This window comes from Diceros bicornis, chromosome 10, assembly GCF_020826845.1.
Source record: "Diceros bicornis minor isolate mBicDic1 chromosome 10, mDicBic1.mat.cur, whole genome shotgun sequence".
Taxonomy (NCBI): domain Eukaryota; kingdom Metazoa; phylum Chordata; class Mammalia; order Perissodactyla; family Rhinocerotidae; genus Diceros; species Diceros bicornis.
Genome location: NC_080749.1, coordinates 12,764,866 through 12,782,044, shown reverse-complemented (window position 1 = coordinate 12,782,044; position 17,179 = coordinate 12,764,866). Strand labels below are relative to the sequence as shown.

At 34.7% G+C, this 17,179-nt stretch overlaps 1 protein-coding gene across 8 annotated transcripts in view; it reads left to right on the top strand.

Moving 5' to 3' along the window:
• PTPN4 (protein tyrosine phosphatase non-receptor type 4) overlaps window positions 1-17,179 on the top strand; it is a 213,629-nt gene that overhangs the window by 135,243 nt on the left and 61,207 nt on the right. The gene's annotated exons all lie outside the window — the stretch shown is intronic.

Genomic DNA, 17,179 nt, shown 5'->3' with positions numbered 1-17,179 from the left:
TAAAAGAAAACTAGAGATCATTTAGTGTTTCCTCACACATCTTAAATGGTTCCTATATAATTCAAATTGTGGTATGTTCAGGGGAGAATATAAAACAATTCAAGACATGGTCCCTGCCTATGAGGAGACACACAAAAATTAATTGTAAAACACAAGAAAATTTATAATTAAATGCTTCAGAGAAGATAATTATCATTGTTGATTTCTTAATAGTAAATGTGCATCTTTGATTTTAATTTATGATTTTACTAAAGACAATTTTTAAAAATACTTCATTTTACTTTTATTAATTTTACATTTTATATAAATATGAAAATCAGAAATAAATTATTTTCAGATGATGTGGGTTAAATTAACACAATGATCTAAATTTTTCTATGTTTTCAAATTTCTATATTGTATACATATTTCTTTTTTATAGTAAGTTAAGGATTCTAGAAGAGTTTTTGACAAATTACTTTTAAATAGGCAAACTCCTTGAAAGACTAAAGGAACAAAAACAAATGAAGAAGAAATAGAAAACTTGAAAACTCCTATATCAATTAAAGAAATCAATTTGTAATTAAAAACCTTTCAGTCATTAGAACTCGTGTCCCAAATTGCTTCACTTGCAAATTCTATCAAACATTGAAGATAACAGTAATACCAATCTTACCTAAGTTTATTTATTTATTTATTTATTGTATTTTTTATTTATTTATTTTTTTTGTGAGGAAGATCAGCCCTGAGCTAACATCCATGCTAATCCTCCTCTTTTTTTTGCTGAGGAAGACCAGCTCTGAGCTAACATCTATTGCCAGTCCTCCTTTTTTTTCCTCCCCAAAGCCCCAGTAGATAGTTGTATGTCATAGTTGCACATCCTTCTAGTTGCTGTATGTGGGACGCAGCCTCAGCATGGCCGGAGAAGTGGTGCGTAGGTGCGCGCCCGGGATCCGAACCTGGGCCGCCAGTAGTGGAGCGCGTGCACTTAACCGCTAAGCCACAGGGCCGGCCCTAAGTTTTTTTAGAGAATAAATGAGGAAGGAACACATTCCAGCTAATTATTACCTTGATTCTAACACCAAAGACTTCACAAGAAAACTAGTTACTCATGAACATAGATGCAGAAATCCTTAATAAAACTTTACCAAGTTGATTCCAACAATATATAAAAATGATAATTCATTATAACCAAATAGGGGTTATTCCAGGAATATAAAGTAGCCTTAACATCTGAAAATCAACAAGTGTAATTAACTTTGTTATTATAATAATGGAGAAAAACCATATGATTGTTTCAATAGATGCAGTAAAAGAATTTGACAAAATTAAACATCCATTCGGGATAAAAAAATGTTTAACTTATGGGGCCGGCCCGGTGGCGCAAGCGGTTAAGTGCGCGTGCTCCGCTGCGGCGGCCCGGGGTTCGCTGGTTCGGATCCCGGGCGCGCACCGACGCACTGCTTGGTAAGCCATGCTGTGGCGGCGTCCCATATAAAGTGGAGGAAGATGGGCACAGATGTTAGCCCAGGGCCGTCTTCCTCAGCAAAAAAAGAGGAGGATTGGCGGATGTTAGCTCAGGGCTGATCTCCTCACAAAAAAAAAAAAAAAAAAAAAAAAAAAAAATGTTTAACTTAACTAAATATATATATAAAAGGGTGCTCTCCCATTCTGATTCAGGACCTTACAGAAAATCTTCTGCTAGTGTTATACTAAATGCTGAAAGTCGCAATGCTTTTTGTGTAAGTTCAGGAACAAGTATGCTTATTCTCACTATTTCTCTTCAGCTTTGTTCCAGAGGTCCTAACCAGTGTATTACAGCAGGAAAAAAGAAATAAAAGGCAAAAGAGTGGAAAGAAAGAAGAAAAACTTCTTTATTTGTAGATATGAATGCATATGTAGATTGACTGAAAATAAAGGAATGAAAAGGATATACCATGTAAATACATGGAAATAGTAATCAAAAGAAGGCTAGTGTGGCTATATTAATGTGTACAATGGTCCAACCAATTTGGAAAACTGTTTTGTAGTTTCTTACAAAGTTAAACATACACCTACCATATGACTGAGCCATTGTATTCCTAAATATTTACACAAGAGAAATTAAAGCAAATGTATATATAAAGATTTGCACAGAAATATGTTCATATCATCTTTATTTGTAATAGCCAAAAATTAGAAAAAGCTTAAAATGTCCATTATGAAGTGAGTAGATAAACCAATTGTGATATATCCATAGAATGGAATACTCCTCACTAAGAAAGAGGAAGGGATTACTGAAAAACACAGCAATATGGATGAATCTCTAAATAATTAAGCTGAGTGAAAGACAGATGAAGAAGAGTACAATACTGTATGATTCCATGCATGTAAATTCTAGAAAATGCAAGCTAATCTGTGGTGATGGAAAGCTGATGAGTTGTTACCTGGGTGGGGTGGGATGGGGTGAGTAAGGAGGACTACAGAGTGGCAAAAGGAATCTTTTGGGTATGATGGACATAGTCGCTCTCTTGATTGTGATGATGATTGAAAAACTGTATACATATAAATGTCAAACTTATCAAATTGTACACTTTGAATATGTGCAGTTTGTTTAATGTCAAATTATACCTAAGGGCCGGCCCCGTGGCTTAGCGGTTAAGTGCGGACGCTCGGCTGCTGGCAGTCCGCGTTCGGATCCCGGGCACGCACCGATGCACCGCTTCTCCAGCCATGCTGAGGCAGTGTCCCACATACAGCAGCTAGAAGGATGTGCAGCTATGACATACAACTATCTACTGGGGCTTTGGGGAAAAAAAAATAAATAAAATTATTTTAAAAAAAAATTATACTTAAAATAGTTTTCAGAAGAGGAGGGAAATAAACACAATAATGATAAAGGTAACCATTAAAGCAATAGGAAATGGTTATATAATTGCTGTTGCAGTAGAAACACAGAAAACTTGGGACAAATAGCAAAAAATATTATGGTAGAGATAAACACAAATATGTCAGTTATTACTAAAATTGTAAATGTATTGAACCTTAAAATTAAAAGACATACAAACTGCATTTTTATACAGATTTATTAATGTATGTATCATTTATATACCATACATTCACCTATTAAAGTGTAAAAATAATAGTTTTTAGTTTACTTACAGAGTACATCACCACCATAATCTAATTCTGAAACATTTTCATTACCTCAAAAAGAAAACTTATAACCATTAGGAGTCATTCCCCATCCCCTCCTCTGCCTCCCACCCACCCCATAGCTCTAGGCAACCACTAATCTACTTTCTTATTCTATAGATTTGCCTATTCTGGATATTTCATGTAAATGAGATCATATACTATTTGGTTTCTTTCATTTAGCATATTGTTTTTAGGTTTATCTTTATTGTAGCATATATTGGTACTTCATTCCTTTTTATTCCCAGGTAATATTCCATTCTATGGCTACACCACATTTTATTTATCCATTCATCAGTTTCCAGTTTTTGGCTATTAAGAGTGCTCCAGTCAACATTCATGTACAAGTTTTTGTGTGGGCATTTTTTCATTTCTCTTAGGTATATACCTAGGAATGGAATTGCTTGTTCTGCTAAACTGTTTTCCAGTATGGCTGCACCATTTTACATTCCCACCAGCAGTGTATGTGGTGGGTTCCAATTTCTCCACATTCTCACTAGCACTTGTATTAATTCATCTTTTTGATTATAGCCATTCTGGTGGATGTGAAGTACTATCTCATTGTGGTTTTTATTTGCATTTTCCTAATGGCTAATGATATTGAGCATATTTTCATGTACTTATTGTTATTTCATATATCTTCTTTGGATTATTAAAACTGGATCTTAAAAATCAACAAGAGACATACCTAAGCATAAAGAGACAGAAGGGTTTATTATTGAAAAAGATACACCAGGCATATAGAAATCAAAGGAAAACTTTTAGCTATATTATTATTATACAAAATATCAATTCAAAGAATTTTATTCATTATTTGATATTTTTCTAAAACTGTCTCAAAACTATTATAGTTGTACATACAAAATACAAATGATACAGAATATATTTATTGGAAAATACAAATCATACCAAATAGATATTACGCCAAAGAGCATCCAGTTTAAAGATTTTTATTCCTTGTTTGATATTTTTCTGGGATTTGTGAAATTAAGGTGATTTGAAACTGGCTTAGATTTTCTTTCTCTTGATCTTTTAGAAATGTCAGGTTTTTTTGTTTGTTGCCAGTGTAATGGCTCTTAATGCAAATTAGTTTATGAGTTCTAAAATATATGTAGCTCTTTATAGAATTTTTTGAATTGAGGTACCTGACTTTCTTTCTTTCCATAAATACAATCTATATTTTCTCAGTCTTTTTTTCACTTTCTGGAAATAATGTCCTCTGTCCATATGACAAAAGAATTTTCTCAGTTTCTATGTATCTTCAAATCCCTGTCCAGTGAAAGCTCAGGATCCAGAAGTAAAATAAAAATTTTCAAACAAGAAACTGAAACTGGACTCTTCTTCCCAACCCTAAGCACACATGCTGAAGCTGACTCATACATTTGCCTCCTCAAGTGATTGACTGAGAAGAGTTGGAGTTTTGGGTTGGGGGGATGCTAAGAGCTTTCTTTTTGATTGAGATTTAACTGACATATAACATTGTGTAAATTTAAGGTGTACAACATATTGATTTGAGATTTGATACAGTTATATTGCAATATGATTGCCATTGTAGCATTAGGTAACACCTCTATCGCATCACATAATTATCATTTCTTTTTGTGGTGGGAACAATTATGATCTAGTCTCTTAGCAAGTTTAATGTTAATAAGACAGTTTTGTCCTCTGTAATCACTCTATAGTGGATTAGATCTCTAGGAATTATTTATCTCCTAGTTGAAAGTATGTACCCTTAAATAACATCTCTCCCATTCCCTCACCCCTCCTCAGTCCCTGGTAACCACCATTTCACTGTTGTTTTTGAGTTTGATTTTTTTAGATTCCATGTATTAAGAGAGATACAGTATTTATCTTTCTTTGTCTGACTTATCTTAGCATAATGTCCTCAAGATCCATCCATGTTGTCACAAATGGCAGGATTTCCTTTTTTCTCGTGGCTAAATAGTATTCCTTTGGATATATACCACATCATTATCCATTCATCCCTTGATGGACAATTAGGTTGTTTCCATATCTTGGCTGTTGTGAATAATGCTGCAATAAACTTGGGAGTGCATATATCTCTTCAATAATCTGTTTTCGTTACCTTTGGGTATATACCCAGAATTGGAATTGCTGGATCATATGGTAGTTTTCTTTTTAATTTTTTGAAGAACCTCCATACTGTTCTCCACAGTGGCTGAACCAGTTTATAATCCCAACAGTGTACAAGGGTTCTCTTTTCTCCACATCCTCACCAACACTTGTTATCTCTTGTCTTAACAATAGTCAGTCTTACAGGTGTGAGATTATATGTCATTGTAGTTTTGATTTGCATTTCCCTGATGATTAGTGATGTTGAGTACCTTTTCATGTATCTGTTAGCCATTTGGATGCCTTCTTTGGAAAGATATCTATTTAGTTCCCCTACCCATTTTTTAATTGATTGTTTTTTGGTTATTGAGTTGTATGGGTTCTTTATAAATTTTGGATATTAACCCCTTATGCAGTACATGGTTTGCAAATATTTTCTCCCACTCTGCATCTTGGCTTTTCATTTTGTTCATTGTTTTGTTTGCAGTGCAGAAGGTTTTAAGGTTGTAGTCCCACTTGTTGATTTTTTCTTTTATTGTTTGTGCTTTTGGTGTCGTATCCAAAAAATCATTGCCAACACCAATGTTGAGCTTCTTCCTTATGTTTTCTTCTAGGAGTTTTATGGAATCGCGTCTTATGTTTAAGTCTTTGATCCATTTCAAGTTAATTTTTGTGAATAGTGTAAGATTGGGGTCCAATTTAACTTTTCTGCATGTGGTTATTCAGTTTTCCCAACACCATTTATTGAAGAGACTATCTTTTCCCCATTGGATGTTCTTGGCTTCCTTATAAAATATTAGTTGACTGTACATGCAGGAGTTTAATTCTGGGCTCTCTATTCTGTTCTGTTGGTCTGTGTGTCTATTTTTATGCCAGTATCATACTGTTTTAATTACTACAGCATTGTAATATAGTTTGAAATCAGCCAGTTCACGTCTTTGGTTAAGTTTATTCCAAGGTATTTTATTGTTTTTGATGCTATTGTGAACAAAATAGTTTTCTTTATTTCTTTTTTAGGTGTTTCATTGTTAGTGTATAGAAATGCAGTGATTTCTGTGTATTGATTTTATATCCTGCAACTTTACTGAGTTCATTGATTAGATCCAACAGTTTTTTAGTTGAGTCTTTGGGATTTTCAATATATAAGATCATATCATCTGCAAATGACAGTTTTACTTTTTCATTTCCTATTTGGGTGCCTTTTTCTTTGTCTTGCCTCATTGCTCTAGCCAGGACTTCCAGTACTATGTTGAGTAAGAGTGGTGGGAGTGGGCATCCTTGTCCTGTTCCTGATCTTAGAGGAAGAGCTTTCAATTTTTCTCTGTTGAGTGTGTTAGCTATGAGTTTGTCATATATGGTCTTTATTATGTTGAAGTATGTTCCTTCTATACCCAATTTGTTGAGGGTTTTTATCATAAAAGGATGTATTTTTTCAGATGTTTTTTCTGCATCTATTGAGATGATCATAATTTTTATCTTTAATTCTATCATTGTGGTGTATGACATTTATTGATTTGCCTGTGTTAAACCATCCTTGCATTCCAGGGATAAATCCTGCTTGGTCATGGTGCACAATGTTTTTAATAAGTTCTTAAATTTAGTTTGCTAGAATTTTGTTGAGAATTTTTGCATCTATGTTTATCAGGAATATTGGTCTATAGTTTTCTTGTAGTGTCCTTATATGGCTTTGGTATCAAGGAATTGCTGACCTCACAGAAAGAGTTTGGGAGTCTTCCCTCACGTGTAATTTTTTGAAAGAGTTTGAGAAGGATTCGTGCTAATTACTCTTTAAATATTTGGTGGAATTTGCTGGTGAAGCCATCTGGTCCTGAGATTTTTCTGGGTTTGGAGATTTTTGACTACTGATTCAATCTCCTTACTTGTTATTGATCTGTTCAGACTTTCTATTTATCCCTGATTCAGTCTTGGTAGGTTGTATGCTTCTAGGAAATTATCCGTTTCTCCTAGTTTATCTAATTTGTTGGTCTATAATTGTTCATAGTATTCTCATGATCTTGTGTATTTCTGTAGTGTCAGTTTAATTTCTCCTCTTTTCATTTCTGATTTTATTTGAGTCTTCTCTCTTTTTTTCTCAGTTTCACTAAAGGTTTGTCAGTTTTGTTTATATTTTTGAAAAATAAGCTCTTAGTTTTATTGATCTTTTCTAGTATTTTTTTCTAGTCTCCATTTATTTCCACTCTGATCTTTATTAATAATTTTCTTCCTTCTGCAAACCTTGGGCTTAATTTGTTCTTCTTTTTCTAGTTTCTTGAGATGTAAAGTTAGGTTTTTATTTGTGATCTTTCTAATTTGTTAATATATGCATTTATCACTATAAACTTTCCTCTCAGAACTGCTTTTGCAGCATTCCATATGTTTTGATATGTTATGTTTTCATTTTCATTTATTTCAAAATATTCCTTGAATTCCTTTTTGATTTCTTCTTTGACCCATTGGTTGTTCAGGAGTGTGTTGTTTAGTTACCATGTATTTGAAGATTCTCCATCTTTCCTCATGTTGTTGATTTCTAGTTTCATACCATTGTGGTTGGAAAAGATACTTGGTACAATTTCAGTCTTCTTAAATTTGCCAAGACTTGTTTTGTGTCCTGTCATATGATCTATCCTTGAGAATGTTTTGTGTGCACTTGAGAAGAATGTGTATTCTGCTGCTGTTGAATGGAATGTCCTATAGCTGTCTGTTAGGTCCATTGGTGTAATATGTGGTTCAAGTCCATCATTTTCTTATTGATTTGTCTGGATGATCTATACATTGTTGAAAGGGGGAATTGAAGTCTCCCACTATAATTGTATTGTACTATTTCTCCCTTCGTATCTGTTAGTATTTGCTTAATATATTTAAGTGCTCCGATGTTGGGTGCAAATATATTTATGATTGTTTTATCTTCTTCATGGATTGATCTCTTCATCATTATGTAATGACCTTTCTTGTCTCTTGTTACTGCTTTTGGCTTAAAGTCTATTTTGTCTGGTATAAGTATAGCTACCCCTGCTTTCTTTTGGTTTCCACTTGCATAGAATATTTTTTCCATCCCTTCACTTTGAGTCTATGTGCATCCTTAAAGCTGAAGTGAATCTCATGTAGGCAGCATATAGTTGGATGTTGTTTTTTATCTGTCCAGCCACTCTGCCTTTTGATTGGTGAATTCAGTCTTATTTCTGTTTAGTGTAATTATTGATACGTAAAGACATTATAATGACATCCTATTTATTGCTCTCTGGTTGTTTTGTATCTCCATTGTTTCTTTTTCCCTCTGTTTCTGCCAGCCTTTGTAACAATTGGTTATTTTCCATGGTGGTATGCTCTGTTTCCCCTTTCTTTGTTTTTTTTGCATCTACTTTACATTTTTTCCTTTGTGGTTACCATGGGGCTTAAATAAAACATCTTGTAGAAAAAACAGTCTATTTTAGGCTGATAGGAACTTATCTTTGATTGCCTGCAAAGGGTCCACCCTTTTATATTATTGTTGTCACAGTTGAGCTCTTTTTATTTTGTGCATTTGTTAGCAATTTATAGTAGCTATAGTTATTTTTACTAGTCTTTAACATTTATACTATAGTTAAGTGGTTACACACCACCCTGTTATAGAGTTACAGTTTTCTAAGTCTGTGCATTTTTCCCCCTTACCAGTATGTGTTGTGTGCTTTCATATGTTTTCATGTCGCTGATAAGCATCTTTTCATGTCAGCTTGAAGAACATTTTTCAGCCTTTCTTGCAAGACAAGTGTAGTGGTGGTGAACTCCCTCACCTTTTGTTTGTCTTCGTGAAAGCCTTTATCCTTCATAAAGGATAACTTTGACAGATAAAATATTCTTGGCTGGCAGTTTTTATTTTTCAACACTTTGAATATGTCTTTCCTCTCTCTCCTGGCCAGTAGGGTTTCTGCTGAGAAATTTGCTGACAGCCTAATGGGGGTTCCTTTGTAGGTTACATTCTTTTTTCCCTGGCTGCCTTTAAGATTTTTTATCATTGATTTTTGATACTTCCATTATAATATTTCTTGGAGAAGGTCTTTTTGCATTGAGATGATAGGGTGATCTATTAGCTGTGTGGAATTGTATGTCCAAGTCTTCCCCCAGGTTTTGGATGTTCTCCACTATTATTTCTCTGCCCTCTTCTCCATCTCTTCTCCTTCTGAAACCCTGATTATTCTGATATTCGTCGTTTTGCTGGAATCTCTCAGCTCACGTAGGCTTTCATCACTCCTTTTCAATCTTTGTTCCTTCTTCTGCTGAGAGCTTCCTGATTGAGTAGTTCCATTAGTCATAAATATCCAAACTTAGAATTATCATGAAAATATTTACTTAGATGACTGAGCTGGGATCTCAAAGCAAGTTTTGCTAAGTAAGATTGAATATCCTGGCCTCAAGGTTAAAAAAGGTCTGAAGGTTAAAAAAGATCTGAGAATTACTTATTATAAGGTTAATATATATAAGGAGGCAAATCTATTTTGCTGATATTGATTACACTAATGAAGGTTTGAAAACTTCTCTCATAGCATTATGTGAGTTGCATTTAAGAAGAAAGGCAATGTAGAAAGGTAAAATAAAAAAATCATTATGTTTTTTTAAATTAATGCAAAGTATTTTGAGGGTCATTGCATAAAACCTTGACATATTACAAATTACTTATAGTTTTTGTTTAGTTTTTTTAAGAGTTTGTTTTTTTAGGGAAATTTTAGATTCACAACAAAATTCAGAAGAAGGTATGGAGATTTCCATATATCCCCTGCCCCCTCACATTTCCATATATCCCCAGCCTCCCTCATTAGTAACATTGCTCACTATAATAGTGCATTTTTACCAAGGATGAACCTACACTGACACATCATAATCACCCAGAGTTCATAGTTTATATTGGGGTTCACTCTTGGTATTGTGTTTTCTGTGGGTCTGGACAAATATCTAATAACATATATCCATGTTTGTAATATCATACAAAGTAGTTTCACTGCCTTAAGAATCCTCTATGCTCTGCCTAATCATCTGCCCACCTGCCCCTGTCACCACTGATCTCTACTTTCTCCATAAATTTGCGTTTTTCAGAATGTCATATAGCTGGAATCGTATAGTTTTAGCCTTTTCAGACTGGCGTCTTTCACTTAGTAACATGCATTTAAGTTTCCTCCATGTCTTTTCATGGTTTCATATGTCATTTCTTTTTAGAGCTGAATAATATTTCATTGTCTGGATGTACCACAGTTTATTCATCCATTCACCTACTGAGGGACATCTTGGTTGCTTCCAGGTTTTGGCAATTATAAATAAAACTGCTATTAACATTCATGTGCAGGGTTTTGTGTGGACATATGTTCCCAGTTCCTTTGGGTAAATACCAAGGAGATACAATTGCTGGATGGTATGGTACCAAGTATGTTTAGTTTTGTAAGAAACTGCCAAACTGTCTTCCAAATTGGATGTGCCATTTTGTATTCCCACCAAAATGAATGAGAGTTCCTCTAGCTCCACATCCTCACCAGCATTTGATGTTGTCAGTGTTCTGGATTTTGGCCATTTTGTAGGTGTGTAGTGGTATCTCATTGTTTTAATTTGCATTTCCCTGATGACATATCATGTGGAGTATCTTTCTTGTGCTTATTTTCCATTTGCATATCTTATTTGGTGAGGTGTCTGTTAAGGTCTGTGGCCCATTTTTTATTGGGTGGGTTGTTGTAGAGTTTTAAGAGTTCTTTGTATATTTTGGATAACAGTCCTTGATCAGATGTGTCTTTTACAAATATTTTCTCCCAGTCTGTGGCTTTTCTTCTAATTTGCTTGATATTGTTTTTTACAGAGCAGAAGTTTTTAATTTCAATGAAATCCAGCTTATCAATTATTTCTTTTATGGGTCATGTTTTGGTGTTATATCTAAAAAGGCATCACCATACCCAGGGTCTTCTAGATTTTCTCCTATGTTATCTTCTAGGAGTTCTATGGTTTTGCATTTTACATTTAGGTCTCTGGTTCATTCTGAGTTAATTTTTGTGAAGGGTGTAAGGTCTCTGTCTAATTTCGCTTTTTTGCATGTGGATGTCCAGTTGTTCCAGCACCATTTGTTGGAGAGATTGTCTTTGCTCCATTGTATTGCCTTTGCTCCTCTCTCAAAGATCATTTGGCTGTATTTATTGGGATCTGTTTCTAAATTTTCTATTTTGTTTCATTGATCTGTTTTGTCTGTTCTTTCACCAACACCACACTGTCTTGATTACTGTAGCTTTATAGTAAGTCTTGAAGTTGGATAGCATCAGTCATCCAACTTTGTTCTCCTTCATTATCATGTTGGCTAATCTGGGTCTTTTGCCTCTCTATATAAACTTCAGAATCACTTCATCAATATCCACAAAATAACTTGATGGGCTTTTGATTGAGATTGCATTGAATCTATAGATCATAGTGGAAAGAACTGACATCTTGACAATACTGATTTTTCCAGTCCATGAATACGGAATATCTTTGTATTTATTTAGTTCTTCTTTGACTTTATCAGAGTTTTTTAATTTTCCTCATATAGTTGTAGTACCTATTTTTTAGATTTATACTTAAGTATTTCATTTTAGGGGTGCTAATGTAAATGGTTTGTGTTTCTAGTTTTAAATTCCAGTTGTTCGTTGTTGTATAGGAAAGTAGTTGACTTTTGTATGCTAACCCTGTATCCTGCAACCTTGCTATAATCACTTATTAGTTCCAGGAGTTTTTCTGTCAATTCTGAGTCTTCTACATAGACAGTCCTGTCATCTGCAAAAACAGTTTTATGTCTTCCTTCCCAATCTGTATATCATTCATTCTCTTTTCTTGCTTTATTGCATTAGCAAGACTTCTTGTATGATATTGAAAAGGAGTGGTGAGAGAGGAAATTCTTGCCTTTTACCTGATTTTAGTGAGAAAGCTTCTAGTTTCTCACCATTAAGTATGATGTTAGCTATAGGTTTTTTGTAGAAAGTCCTTACCAAGTTGAGAAAGTTTTCCTCTATTCCTACTTTACTGAGAGGTTTTATTATGAATGGGTACTGGATTTTGTCAAATGCTTATTCTGCATGTATTGATATGATCATGTAATTTTTTTTCTTTTTTAGTCTTTTGATGTGTCGGTTTACATTAATTGGTTTTTTAATGTTGAACCTACTGCCTTGTGTTTCTGGGATAAATCCCACCTGGTCGTGGTGTATAATTCTTTTTATACATTGTTAGATTTGATTTGCTAATATTTTGTTGAAGATTTTTAAATCTGTGGTCATGAGATAATCTGTAGTTTTCTTTTTTTTGTAATGTCTTTGTCTGGTTTTGGTATTAGGGTAATACTGGCCTCATAGAATGACTTCAGAACTATTCCCTCTGCTTCTATTCTCTTTAAGAGGTTGTAGAGAATTGGTATAATAGCTTCCTTAAATGTTTGGTACAATTCACCAGTGAACACATTTGGGCCTGGTGTACTTTTTTATTAATATTTATTAATATAATTAAACTTCTGTAATAGATAGAGGCCTATACAGATAGTGTATTTCTCCCTGTGTGAGTTTTGACAGATTGTGTCTTTTAAAGAATTGGTCCATTTCATTGAGGTGATCAAATTTGTGGACATAGTCTTGTTCATAGTATTCCTTCGTTACGCTTTTAATTTTAGTGGAATTTGTAGTGATGTCTGCTCTTTCATTTCTGATATTAGTAATTTGTGTACTCTCTCTTTTTTTCTTAGTGTAGCTAGAAGCTTTTTTATTTTATTGATCTTTTCAGAGAACTACCTTTTGATTTCATTGATATTCTCTTTTGATCTCCTGTTTTCATTTTCACTGATTTCTGCTCTACTTATTATTTTTATTTCTTTTTTTTTCTTACTTTGGGTTCAGTCTTTTTTTTTCCAGTTTCCTAAGGTGGAAATTAAATTATTGATTTTTGGTCTTCTTTTCTTATATATGCATTCAGTGTTATAAAGTTCCCTCTAGGGGCCAGCCCCGTGGCGTAGTGGTTAAGTGTGCATGCTCCGCTGCTGGCTGCCGGGGTTTGGATCCCAGGCACGCACCGGCGCACCGCTTGTCAGGCCATGCTGTGGCGGCATCCCATATAAAGTGGAGGAAGATTGGCACGGATGTTAGCTCAGGGCCAGTCTTCCTCAACAAAAAGAAGAGGATTGGCATGGATGTTAGCTCAGGGCTGATCTTCCTTACAAAAAAATAAATAAATAAATTTCCCTCTAAGCACTGCTTTTGCTGCATGTCACAAGTTTTGATATGTTGTATTTTCATTTTCATTTAGTTCAAATAAATTTTCATTTCTCTTGAGATTTCTTTGGTTCATATTTTGTTTATAGGTGTGTTATTTAATCTCTACATATTTTGAGATTTTCCAGTAGTCCTCCTATTATTGATTTCTAGATTAATTCCATTGTGCTCTGAAAGCAGAGATTATGTGATTGATAATTTTTTAAGTTTCTGAAGGTGTGTTTTATGGCTGATAATGTGGTCTATCTTGGTTAATGTTCCGTATGAGCTTTTGAAAAATGTATGTTCTCCTGTTGCTGTAGGAAGTAATTTATAGACGTCAATTTTATCCATTTGATTGATGGTGTTGTTGAGTTCAACTGAGTCCTTACTGACTTTCTGCACAGTGAATTTGTCCATTTCTGATAGAGGGGTATTGAAGTCTCTAACTATGATAGTGTATTCTTCTGTATCTCTTTGCAGTTCTATCAGTTTTTGCCTCTTAGTTTGATGCTCTGTTGTTAGGTGCGTACACATTAAGAATTTTTAATGTCTTGGAGAATTGACCCCTTTATTATTATGTAATGCCCTTTGTTATCCCTGATAGCTTTCCTTTAAAGTTATCAGAGATAACTTTAAAGTCTGTTTTTTCTGAAATTATTAGAGCTACTCTTGCTTTCCTGCTTTCCTTTTTTTAATTGAGATATAATTAACATATACTATTATACAACATAATGATTAAATATTTGTGTATATTATGAAATGATCACCACAGTAAGTCTAGTTAACTTCCGTCACCACACACAGTTACATTTTTTTTCTTGTGATGAGAACTTGTAAAATCTACTCTCTTAGCAACTTTCAAATATACAATACAATATTATTAACTATAGTCATCATGCTGTACTTTACATCCCCAGGTACTCCTGCTTTCTTTTGATTAGTGTTAGTGTGGTATATTTGTCTCCATCCATTTACTTTTCACCTATATATGTGTCTTTATATTTAAAGTGGATTTCTTGTAGACAGCATATTGTTGGGTCTTGTTTTTTGACCTACTCTGACAATATCCATCTTTTGATTGATGCATTTACACCATTGCTATTCCAAAGGATTTTTGATATATTTGTATTAATATCTGCCATATTCGTTACTGTTTCCTACTTGTTGCCTTTGTTCTTTGTTTCTATTTTTTGTTTCACTTTTTCTGCCATTTTTCGTTTTAATTAATTGAGTATATTATTCCATTTTCTCTCCTTTCTTAGCATATCAGCTATACTTCTTTTTTTACAGTGGTTGCCTTAGAGTTTGCAATATACATTTACAGTTACTCCAAGTCCATTTTCAAATAATAATATACTATGTCACAGGTAGTGTGTGTACCTTATAATAACAAAATAATATTAATTTCTTCCTCCTGTCTCTTGTATCATTGCTGTCATTCATTTCACTTATACATAAGCAAACATAAGTAGATAATTGTGTATATATACATTTGATTTATACATAAACATGCATAATTTCATACATTGTTTTATTATTTTGAACAAACATCTGTTAGATCAATTAAGAATAAGAAAAATAAAATTTTTGTTTTACCTTCACTTATTCCTTCTTCAGTGCTTTTCCTTTCTTTATGTACATCTGAGTTTCTGACCTATATTATTTTCCTTCTTTTCACATTTCTTATGAGGCAGGTATACTGGCAACAGATTTTCTCTATTTTTCTTTGTCTGAGAAAGTCTTTATTTCTCCTTCATTTTTGAAGGATAATTTCACAGAATACAAAATTCTGGGTTGATGGGTTTTTCTCTCAACACTTTAAATACTACACTCTACTCTCTTTCATGGTTTCTGAGAAGTCGGCTGTAACTCTTGTCTTTGTTCCTTTATAGGTGAGATGTTTTTTCCGCTGGCTTCTTTCAAGATTTTTTCTTTACCTTTGATTTTCTGTAATTTTGAAATGATATGCCTAGGTGTAGTTTTTTAGGCATTTATCTCACTTGTGTTCCCTGAGCTTCCTTGATCTGTGGTTTGGTATTTAACATTAAAATTCCCCAGTCGTTATTGTTCAGATATTTCTTATGTTACTTTCTCTCTTTCTTCTCCTTCTGGTATTCCCATTACCATATGTCACAGTATGTTGCACCTTCTGGAGTTGTCACACAGTTCTTGGATATACTGTCCTTTTTTTCAGTCTTCTCTTTGTTTTTCGGTTTTTGAGGATTCTATTAATATATCCTCTATCTTAGAGATTCTATCCTCAGCTGTGTCCAGTCTGTTAATAAGCTCATGAAAGGTATTCTTCGTTCCTGTTACAGTGTTTTTTACCTGTAGCATTTGTTTTTGGTTCTTTGTTAGGATGTCTATCTCTGCTTACATTGCCCATCTGTTCTTGCATGCTCTCTACTTTATTCATTAGAGTCCTTAGCATATTAATCATAGTTATTTTAAATTCCTGGTCTGATAATTCCAACATTCCTTCCATGTCTGGTTCTGCTGCCTGCTCTTTCTCTTCACATTGTGTTTTTGCCTTTTGGTATGCCTTGTAATTTTTTCTTGATTGGCAGACATTATATCTTAGTAAAAGGAACTGCTGTAAATAGGCCTTTAGTAGTGTGGTGGTGATGTGGGTGGAGGGGAAGTGTTCTATAGTCCTGTAATTAGCTCTTTGTGTTTTAGTGAGCCTGTGCCTCTGGACTGTTAGCTTCACAAGTGTTTCTCAGGCCCCTCACCTCCCTTAGTTGAGATAGGATGGCTAGAGTAGGCTGGAGGAGGGTATTTCCCCTCCCCTGGTCAGTTAGGCTCTGATAATGCCCCAGCAGGTTAGGCTCTGGTTAACTAGTTTCCCCTGAAGGCAGACCTTGCTAAGAACAGAGTGCTCTGGCTTATTTCAAAATGATTCCTTTTCCTCTTCCCCTGCCAGAAACCCAAGGGTATTCTCTGCTATTTACTGTGGAAATCTGGCTGAGCTTCTGGAGGTAAATCACACAATATTGTGGGGGCCCCCCTTGTGACTGAGTCCTCCTGGAGTTTTCAACTCTTGGAGTTCTCCACCCTGAGTCTCCAATAATTCATTCATAAATTACAGTTCAGGTTTTCTTACCCCTGCACTGGCTCGTCTGGCAGTTTCTGCTCATGAGTCCTTGCTCTGGAAAGCTGTGATTGCCTGTATTCACCTGTTGGTCTCTCAAGTCTTGGGGGACAACAGTTTTCCCTGTGCCTTCCCCTTTCCTGTGGATCCAAGAAGAGTTGTTGATTTTTCAGTCTGTTGAGCTTTTTACTTGTTGTTAGGATAGAGTGGTGATTTCCGAGCTCCTTACATGCAGAACCAAAAAACTACATGTAGTTTTTTTTGTTTTGTTTTGTTTTGTTTTTTTTGGTGAGGAAGATCAGCCCTGAGCTATCATCCGTGCTAATCCTCCTCTTTTTGCTGAGGAAGACCGGCTCTGAGCTAACATCTATTGCCAATCCTCCTCCTTTTTTTTTCCCCAAAGCCCCGGTAGATAGTTGTATGTTATAGTTGTATATCCTTCTAGTTGCTGTATGTGGGATGCCGCCTCAGCATGGCCGGAGAAGCGGTGCATCGGTGCGCGCCCGGGATCCGAACCCGGGCCGCCAGTAGCGGAGCATGCACACTTAACCACTAAGCCACGGGGCCAGCCCCCGACATGTAGTTTTAATGAGTAAATAACTATGTTATTGGTTTTTCTTGAAATTTAATTCGTGACATGTGT